We start from the raw sequence: 10,965 nt of genomic DNA on the forward strand, positions 1-10,965 counted from the left end.
CTCATATCCCACAATTACATGTTTATCAGCAAGTTTAGCTGTAAACTCTTATTCCTGCTATAATATAAGGCTATATATTTCAAACAAGTAGTAAACATGGTGTAAAATAATAATATTAATGACTAAATTTATCCACAACTCTGTAAATATGGCTGTATCACCTTCCGATAGTGATAAAAGGAGCTACGATAACAACAAAAAACACATTTAAACACTGCTAAGTGCATTTCTCAATACAGGTGTATCTCTGCAGGTAATTATTTTCCTTTTATGCTAAGAAAACAAAGTCATACGTTATTTAAAAGCTGCATTTCTCACACCTGTTTGCCTGCGTTAATGAGCTCCAGTCGGTTTTCTCCTCTCTGTAAGTTAATGAAGGTCTAGTTATCCAGTTAGGCACCACAGGTGACCTGAGACAAGCCCAGACTTGTTGATTTGCCTCACAGACACTTTATTGATTAATCAGCTGTATCTTGCTGTGGTGATAAGAGAAACCAGAGCTGTTAAAGGACCAATCTGTCATGCAAAATGTTATTATATAATGGCTAAACCCGGCCACATGGGGTTCTTTGAAGCTACATTTTATGTCTTGAATTGGTTGGGAGTCTTAATTTCAGTAAATGGCAATACACAATGTTACATATTAAAAAAATACTTTATAATTGACAGTATTTTTTATTGTTTAGAAACAGTAAAAGTAATTTTGAGTTTGTAAGAGAGGAAGAGAATAAACCATCATCATTTTTCTGAGTGTAAAAACACACATTACATGCACAGATAGATACACATATACACAGACAGACAGGCAGATAAATAGATAGATAGATAGATAGATAGATAGATAGATAGATAGATAGATAGATAGATAGATAGATAGATAGATAGATAGATAGATAGATAAGCTCATTATCCACTTTATGAAATTTCAGCAGAGTAAAGACATCAAAAGACAGACACAATAAAAGGCAACAAACACAGAGAAAATTAAATGCTAGACTCCTGCAGAGTCACAATTTAAAAATTCAAGGCAGAATTTAAAAGTGCATGTTAAATAAAGTGTATCTGATTTAGCCTTAAGGATAATAGTCTTTAGAGGCATGGATAAAAATTAACTTTTAATACAGACTCCCTGGAATGTTTATGAGCACACTCCTTCACCAAGAAATACTGTGATGTAAATTGGTGAATAAGTAGTGAAAAAAAAAGAGTAAATTATTAAATTAACAAATTAATTTAAAATCCCCTAATGGTGAATTTCATTTATGAACTTTACTGTTCTTTAAAATAAAACAGTTAAAACACCAAGTGAAAAAACACAATGTGAAATATAATCTGTGAAAGAAAAAGAAACTTAAAAGTAATAATGTGGTGAAAAAGCACTACTCTCCTGCTCAGCTGAACACAGGTTATTTTATGCCATTGTTCAAGTTCAAATCACTATTTGTGTGTTTTGTTTGATTTCTGTTCAAACGTGCCGAAGCACCAGTCACACTGTGCACCTGCACAGCTATGAGCCGAGTGTATTGAATGGTGGTAAATCTGTTATTGACAGATGATATTACAGTTGCACTCGGTGACCGAGCTCTGTGTACAATACCCATATATCCATCAGCACAGAGACACTATAGGATTTTGTGTGTGTATGTGTGTGTGTGTGTTCATACAACTTGTCTGTATATGGGCTGAGTATGTAGGTTATAGCTTACAGGGATTAAAAGGTGATTCAAGTTCATGTTGATGGATCGTCTCTCGGTGTGATGATGACAAACACACACACACACACACACACACACACACACACACATATATATATAAAAACAAAATTTCACAATGTTTAAAAGTACAATAAGCAGAGTGTTAAAATGCTGGGTGGTCCCTTGGTTAAAAAGACTGTTTCATAAAAGAAAGGTGTGTGTTTGCTTTAATCATCACTGACAAATAAATTGCTTTTTCATTTTTAGCCGATTCTCAATAAATACTTCAAAATAAGAGAAAAATTATTATAATTGTGTAATTAATTAAAGTCAGACTATTTGCCATAACATATCAAAAAAGAAAATGTTTCGAACATTGTAGATTTTTTTTCACTAACATACACGACTTTCCTCTGACTTTATACAAGTTAACAAAATACATTTGTATGCAGCTGTCTGTATTTGTTCCAGATATAGACATAAACATAGAAGCCTGTTATCAATGCTTTAAATGGCTCATATTTTATTATACACATTATATGTGATTCATTACACATTATTGCATTATTTTACTTAGAGCTGTATGCTGATGTAACACTTGTGGTTTTAGCAAGACTTAGAATGCAATATGTGTTCATTCTTGTTTGATTTAATCTACAAATACATTTTTGCTTCTTTTTCGAGTCATGTATATTTTAGTAACAGCTTTATTTTTAATATATCAATTTGCTATTTGATTTAAATTGATTTTCTTCTACTGTGTATCTTTCAGGTCCTTTGCAGTGATGTTTTTTCATTGTGTAAATGAACATACTGCAAACATAAAACCTACAATGGGGCAACAAACGGTGTATTAAATGTTCCTGTTTTTGTTCTTTTTTTTATTAACTGAAGTGGACATTACAAAATTCAAAACCCCACAAGTTCCAACACATTCCTCGGCAGCAGCACCGTCAAACTTTAACACGAATGTACCAAAAAATCTAAATGTTGCAGTGAGATAAAATATCACCTCAAGTAAAGTATTAAGGGATATTAGTGCTGCTGATGGATATAGATATGATATTAAGCACTTATCATTCAAAACGTGGCACCTAAATGGCCGCCGGCACTCAATTCTCATCAATCTTTTATTTTATTCACTTTGTACACACTCTCAATCACTCACTCGGGTCGATTAAGAAAAAAAAGTTTCGACAAGAGAAAAGTATTCACTTTTTTTTGACGTAATTTTTTTTTCCATAATTTGAACACGCAACATGTCGAACAAGGAGAGGAGAGAAGAGAGGAGGAGAAAGGGGGGGCTAAATCTTGTGGAGGTGGCCAGGGCGCTCCATTTGGCACTGCTAATTTGCAATCAGACACTCTCTTTGAGCTCTTTCCTACCATGTCTCCAGACAGTGTGGATGGCAGTTGAGACAAAGCTAGCATTCTCCGCCGCCCAAGGCTCCTCTTAGTTTTATTTCAGGCCACTGCTCTCAGACACAGACCATTCTGCATGGAGCACACGAAGACGGCGGCGAGAGAGACTAGGAAGGAGGCAAGTTCGGGGAAGGAAGAGGAGGAGAGGCAGGAGAGGGGAGATGCGTGGAAAAAGTGGGAGGTGGCTTTGTGAGAGGCCAAACTGCTGTCCCCCCCCCACCCCCACCCCACCTCCCTCAACTCCACCACCTCCCCCCTCACCCCCCCCACCCCCTCTGCTGCTGCTCCTTCCTCTCCTTGGATGGTACCCGGCCTGTTCCCAAAAAACCTGCTGCAGTGCAGTGCCACGCCCCAACCCAGCACCATGAAAAGACTTGATCGATCACGTTGCTCGAGCCTGGGAGAACGGATCTAGGGCCGCTGACCTTTTGACCTTCACTGTCTCTACTCATTTTCTATGACGGAAATCCAATTCTAGACACACACTCTTGGCGTATAAAGTTTGATAAACTCCTCAGAAGCTCAATTTGGCTGCTGCACGTGCACCGAATAGACGAGGGATATTGTCCGCATTTAAGTTGCCTCAGAGCTTCTGTAACTCTTTTTGTAATCTTTTACGAATGGCACGCGCTCAATATTGTTTTAAGGAAATCATGAAAATGAATAATGGATAAGAGCTTTTCCTGTAGCTTACCGAGAGGAGCACATGTTCCTAATTGTTTAGTGTAACTTATATCTGATTTGATCTTTCGGTAACTCTAGACCCTGCGCACATGTCAGTGTCTTATCTCCTTGAAAAGCTCCACATGCTTATTTTGTGTCTTACGTGTTTGTATCCTGCTTATTTTATGGCCTGAGAACATGATCTATTTTTTTTTTTTTCTAGTGCTACATTTTTCACGTGATGTTTATCTTGTTTTGGGTTACTTTAAATGCAGAGCTGCCACGTGTTCAACCATGACTGAATCAATGACTGGACTGTTGTCTGTCATTGCGCATCAATAATTTCTAAAAGCAGACCTTAAAAGTAAAGCTTACACAAATACAGAAGGGGGGGAAAAAACTGCCTCAGTCCTCTTTTGGCTTGGGCCGATTCCCACAGGTTGTCTCACTTATTAGCTGCTTTCCTGCGCTGGACCGAAGAGCACAATCCCTCTCAGTCTCACTCGAACACATAACAATGCCAGGAATGGCTGCATTTGTGCAGTACAACCATTAGGCAACATCCGACTGCCTAATTCATTCAATTTCTCCCTCTGCCATGCCAGCACAATTGGCCTGAAAGGGCGCAGGTGGGGGGCAGAGGAGGCTGGGAAGCTTGTTGCTGCAATGCAAGCAAGCTAAAAAAGCTCACGGCTCTAGCTGGTGGAGGCTTGGACGGGTTAAAGCGCAGGACATGGGGCAGACTGTTGGGAAAATGGTGTCCTTGAGGCGATCCCTGCAGGGCTCAGCGGTCACCCTGACCCCCCACCCGGAGCTTGACCCTGACTATATCTTTAGCAGCGAACAGTACAAATTACTGGATCGCATGGCTCTACTTTCTCCCCTCTTCAATCCCTTTCTCTTTCTCACTTTCTTTTTCTCTGGATGACCACAAACAGCCATTGTCACTGCAGACCACGAGAACAATTGGGTTCTTATGCTGTGGCTGGTCAGGGGATGGGAGGGTAAACTTCAGCAATGACTGCACTAAGTAAATTATAGCTCCAATGGCCTGTGTGGTTTGGAGAGGCTGCACTTTGTGAGAGGTCCTGCAACTAAAAACCACCGGTTCAGCACATTTGTTGCCTCTGCAGCGCAAAAAAATGACGATGGCACGGCGAACGCAGACTTTTTTTTTTTTTTTTCTGCGATTGGTATGATTCGCATGCATCCGGACATTTTCAACAAACAGTGAAGGCTGTTAAGAAGTTCTAGTAGCTCTTTTTGGAAAGCACTCACTTTCTAATCTATACTGAGTCACATCTTGTGAAAACTGAATAATTGCGTGACTGCAGGGCAATGAAGGATTGCCACAGTCCTGCTCCCTCTCTCCCTCCCTTCCTCTCTCCCCAGTCCCTCTCTCAGATCGAGGCTCCGCCTGTCGACTGTCCTCCCGCGCTCCAGTCGCTCCACCCTCCCGCCCTATCCCCTTTCTACATGACATCATCTGCACATCTGTCATCCCAACAGGGTGCTGGTGACACAGACAGGCCACAAAATTAGTAGAGCTCTCTCCTTCTGCCTTTGTCACCATCTCTTTCTTTCTCTCTGGCTCTCGGTTTCTTGCTGTTGATCTTTCCCTCTTCTCGTTTCTTCTTTCTTCCTTCTTACTGTAGGTGCTTTTCTTTCTTTCCCTGCACACCTTTTTTTTCCCCAACCCTTTTTCACCGCTGCATTATGTCCTGTAAATAATATGGTTGCATACTACATTACATCTCCCCCGTTTCCTACAATGTGGCACGTACATTTGAGAAGGCAGGAAACAGCCATTAAACTAAATGATCCATGGGCCTGACCTCAGCCCTGACCCGTGTGATTGTGAGCAAACTCAATCAGCAAGGTCAGCACTAACATGATGTGACTCTTAGAAAAGTTTTTTTTTTTTTTTTCTCTGACTTTCTATGATTTGAGCTATTAGAGCCTGCTAAAACCGGTTGAGAGGTTGTGGTTTTATCAATTTGTGTATGTGTGTGTGTGTGTGTGTGTGTGTGTGAGTGTGTGTAAATTTGAGAGAGGAAGAGAGAGTGGGAGTGATTTTTAGTGTGTTTCAACAGTAAGGCCCAACCCATTAAGGGCAGAGTATTTTCAAGGGAATAGAAACTTACAGAAGTGTAACACATGTTTGATTCCCAGAGCCCCAGTGTAATAATTCTTCACATATGAATTACTAACAGATAAAATCAGGTTGAGCTGGATCAAACCAGCTGCAGTGAAATTACTACCTTTGGTGATGTAAATTACAAAATACAATGAAATCTATAATTTAGCAGGTTTCCTTAAAAACAAAATGTGCACTTTTCATATATTTCCCCTTTACGTAAAAGGGTGAAATGGAGCAAATTAGAAGCTCCTTCATTGTTTCTGATGCATTTTGTCTTATGAAATAATGCTTAATTGTAAGGTTGGGGGGGAAAAAAGTACAATAAAAGAAAAATAAATTTAAATAATTTGCCGTTAGTTGACCTTCCGTAGGAGGATATAAAAAGACATCTCTTAAGCTTCGGGGTCCTTTGTTAAAAGATACCCTCGCAGAATGCAGCGTATGGGATTTGAACTCAGGATTACACAGCAGGATCAGGGGCCTGAAGACCAGCACACACTCCCCTTAAATCCTTAAAAGGCAATTTGAATTTGTATGTATGACTCTGGATATTATTTAAGTAACTAATTCTCATTGGTGTAATTGTTTAAAAAAAAAACGCATGTTGCCAAATAACAAATGTGACATTACAGTGTAACAGGATTTAGTCACCGACAGAAATGATGGTTTTGAATCTTACTGTCTCAGGTTTCTATCTGTAAGTAAAGACACTTACAGGACTGTAATCTGCCAGTAAGGGAGTATACTCACGTTGTCCTTTGTACATGTGATATTTTGCTTTTACGAGCACGCGCACTAACTTCTGGCATCTGTAGTTGATGGTGGAATAAAGTATGGAAATACCCTTTTAATTCCTTTACTTTACAGGCTTTGAGTGTTCAAAAAAGTCTAAGACAACAGATTCACAAAAAAGCAGCAATGAGCAAAATAATAATTTGTTTTAATGGTCACTAAAAGAGTAGAGGTTCTACGAGAAAGCCGTTACGTGTCCCGTGTTTACACGAACAAAACGTGACGGTTAAATTTTGAAATTTCGATGGTAGGAACCAAGATGGTGGAACCACTGACGGGCGGTGGGAGCGACAGGCTGTTGTACAGCTTTGCCTCCTGAATACTTTGAAACATAGGAGTAAAGAGCCCCCTTGAGGATCTCTGAATTACTCACATTATACATTACCGGTGCCTCTGAGCTGCTGAGACATGGTAATGTTAAACTCACTTCGGGTTGAGCAGCAAATATTTTACTCAGTCAGGCATGTAGAGGACCTGAAATAAGTGGAAAGAAGAAAGAAATCAAGAGGAGATGGATTTTCTCTACTAAGATATTTTGCATTTCATACTAAACTGAGTGATCATGTTACGATGTGATGATAACAGCTCTATTTTTAACTAATAAAAACATAATGTTAGGGTCTATGGGTGTAAAGCGTACTACAGCCGCTATTCTCATGACATGAAAGACAAAATGTTGGCGTGAGGACATGCTTGACCCAAACCAGAGAGGTCTGAGAGACCTTCCCTGGTGCTCTGTCTCCCTCTGCAGTAATGGTGGAGTACAGACACATGAAGGCGGAGGCACCCAACAACAAAAGAATGCCAGAGAGAGGTGCAAAAGGATAAAAACCTTAAAGAAAGAGGAAAAATGGCAAAAATAAGCTGAGAGAAAAGCTGCAGGCATATTTAATTTAAAGCAAAGAGTCTGCAGGTTTTCATTCCTATTAATCCCTAGACTTATAAATGTGTATCATGTTGATAAGAGGCAGTTTCAATTGCAGGTGTCAGTCTGAAGATTTATTCACAGATGAATCATATACTTTCAGAGGCAGCAGGTCTCATAATTTTTCCTTTTTTGGCTTTGTTAGTTGCTCATGGTTCTGTTTTCAAAGCCATTTCTGGCGATGCCGTGTATCCAGTTTCTCAACATCTGCAACATGTTTACATCTCTCAAAATCTGTATTTCTACACCCCAAAAACATAAATCCTGTTTACATAAAAGGAATAATTTCTGAAGACATTTATGTGCTGCGTGGCATTGTAGAAAATATGGTGCTCCGTTCGGCCCTCCCTTCATCTGCTCTCAAAAAGGTTCAAGATGCTCCAAGGACAATAATTGCTCAAAAGTGGAATTGCGTTGTTGTTCCTCAACATGGAAACAATTTCCCCCTGTCAGCTTTGTCAGGTTTCAGGGATGCTCTGAACAGTGTAAATTAAATTTGATTACAAAGTAGTTTCTTTTAGCTGTGTCATAAATACTCTCTCACCCCGGGGCAGCTTTGTTTTTTATCTATAACACTCCATAACCCTTCACAGTGCAGGGGGCGATATTCATTTCCCCAACCACACACAGATTTCTTGTGCATTCCAGCATGCGTTTTACCCCATTACACATATAAGCACCATGTGTTTGTCTTGCCATATTACAGTCTAAACAGTGCCTCTGACATTGCGGTAAAGCTTGAAAGCCACTTGAGTTGCATGTAGCTATGTGCCAGAATGGCCCATATGCACTTGTCTGACCTAAACAAATTAAACCCATCAGGGTGTCTTAGTGGATCAGAGACACACATGATATACAGGACCGAGGCCTTTGATGCACATCTTTCCCCCTCTAATTAAGTACAAAATGTCAAATGTGACACTTCACTGAAATTATTTTTTCAAGTCTTACCCGCCTCAACACGGAGGTCCTCGGCCAGCAGACCAAGACAAGACATGTTCATTGACTTTAAGAGACATTACAAGATGGTCCTGGATGGTTTTATCTGTAAAAATACTTTTTTTCATCTTTTTTCATACTCTTCTTTTATAGTCAGTTGTTTTAACATTCTCCATGCTGCTTTGCTCTTGTCAGCTATTGTCTTTTTAAAGGAGGTGTAATTATGCGTGTCGTATGTCGACAGTGGGTTGGCCCCTCGGTGTCTGCGTGTTTTCCTCAGATGGTCTTGTTAATAGTGATGATGATGACAGTGCATCAGGTTTCCTTTTGTTTGTTAGTCATTGTTATTCTTTGTCCTATTCCTTTCTGACTACTGTCTGAAACCTAAAGAGTTTTTTACGGGACATCAAGGATCAGATTTTTATTTTCCCCGTTTTTAAGAGTTTGTAATATGCATTGGATCATTATAATATACTGCATATCTTGATTTATTATTACACTTTTAACTGCTTATGTCCCCAAAAGATCCCTTTTAAACATCTGTTCTGATCTTCCTTGCTTGAATCATTTTTATTGGGCCAAAATTTCAAATAAACAGCCCAAACACTTAAAAAAAAGACACTGAACGTTAACTCCTCAAAGCTAAACACAGTGTGTGGACTGTAACTACGCTACTACAGTTCAGTCAGACACACTTGTGTCAAGGACTTGACCATATAGTAAATGGTTATACAGTTAGACTAAACTAATTTGCCCTTAATAAACACATATGTTATAATTAAGTCTTATTTAAATCAAAAACTGTGGTAGCTGTGGCAGGTTAGGTCACCAGGCTGTAAAAACCTGCGTTAACATGATTGGACGTTACCAGTCAGCTGATAGTTGAGCAGCTGTGAATGAGTCAGTGTTTGTGAAGCATGAATGAAACAGCTGATGCCAATCTGCCAGTACTAGCATGACTTCAGTGCTCTGCCTGAGCTAACCCTATACTCCATGTATTCTGAAAAAAAAAAGCTTCTACGTGTTTTCTATTAGTTTTGGAATGTGTTTTATGGATTAATGTTCATTTTTTCCTCCCTACCACAAGTTGACGGACCGAGTCTAGCAGCTTCCCCTGCGTCTTCAGCTGTACGTGGACAAGTTTGTCATGTGTGACACTTTCAACTCCGAGGCTTGCTATTGTAAAGAAACACGTCACTTGTGATGAATTGTCAGATGTTTACTATTATGATCAACAATACCTGTCTCCTCGACAACCGCTCAGGGACCCTGCTGGGGATTCTGGGCTTAAGGACAAGATAGGCCCAAAAGCCCACAGATCCGTAAGACACTATTATTATTAATCTAGACTTTTTAGGCTCATATCCAGCTTGAGGCTCCGGTTTCTCCCTGCCTGTCTCCAGCCCTGTCACTCACGCAACCTTGAGAGTTATGATGCAATCAAAATCTCTTCTGTCAAAACTCCTGACAGAGAAAAAATATGTTAGTTTTATAGCCACTGTCATCATTGATCTGATGTCCTGTTCAGCTATATAAAAAAAAAAAAACTTCCCATGTCTCTCTTTTCACCTCGTCTTCAGCACAAAAATATGAAAAGAAACAGATATCTCTGTGCGAGCGCCAGGACAGTGAGTGCACGCTGCTTAAGTGCTATCTTGGCTTTGGAAATTGTGGTCAGGAGGATTATTTGGACAGAAAGAGAGAGGGAGAGGGAGTTAGGAAGAGACAGAGAAACAGAGTGGGAGTCATAGAGAACACACACACACACACATACACAAAGGGTTCTGCCTCTGCTGACAGAGTGCCAGAGACATTATCTGCGAGTTGTCCGCTGGAATGGCTGTAGACCCGAGTTCCTGTGACGAGGTTTCATCCAGACGGAGACTTCAACAGCCAAGACGGTGCAATTTAGTGGCAAAGTTGCTTCACAGTACTCTGTATGTCTGACTGCAGCTATGGTTACACGCAGGCTGAGCGGGCATGAGGATCAGGCCAATCTTATAACAGTCAAAAGAATGAACGGTATTTTATTCTTTTATATCCCAAATCACTGCTATCTTCTAAAACACTTTGTTGGCAGCGACAGAGAATTTAAATTAAAAGTTTCATTTCCACAGTACTCCCCTCAATCATTTTTCTGGGAGAAGGTCTCACTTTTGTTCTGATTGACATCTCATTTTGGAACAAACTTTATTAATATTATCTTCTTGTGGTTATTTGCACGGCTCAAGTAAAGCTCTGAATATTTCAATGGATTTTCGGTTTCCAAAATGTCAACAGTGAGCAAAGAAAATATGCCCTTTGTCGTCTGTTCGCTCTGTGAAGCAAACCTATAAAACAACTGATCCTTTGAAGGTCCCGTGGAATTAAACATGACCGTCCCCACTGTT

General features: G+C 39.9%; 1 long non-coding RNA gene across 5 annotated transcripts in view; it reads right to left on the reverse strand.

Annotated features, from left to right (window-relative positions):
- Nucleotides 1–730, reverse strand: part of LOC122975442 — a 34,263-nt gene extending 33,533 nt beyond the window's left edge. The window contains exon 1 of one of the 5 annotated variants that reach the window (XR_006400662.1): nt 321–730. This is a non-coding gene — a long non-coding RNA (uncharacterized LOC122975442). The remainder of the gene's footprint in view (nt 1–320) is intronic. The other 4 variants (XR_006400663.1, XR_006400666.1, XR_006400664.1 and 1 more) reach the window with 4 other exon arrangements.
- Between the last annotated feature and the right edge of the window lie 10,235 nt (nt 731–10,965).

The sequence above is a fragment of the Thunnus albacares genome, chromosome 23 (assembly GCF_914725855.1).
Source record: "Thunnus albacares chromosome 23, fThuAlb1.1, whole genome shotgun sequence".
In the NCBI taxonomy this organism is placed as follows: domain Eukaryota; kingdom Metazoa; phylum Chordata; class Actinopteri; order Scombriformes; family Scombridae; genus Thunnus; species Thunnus albacares.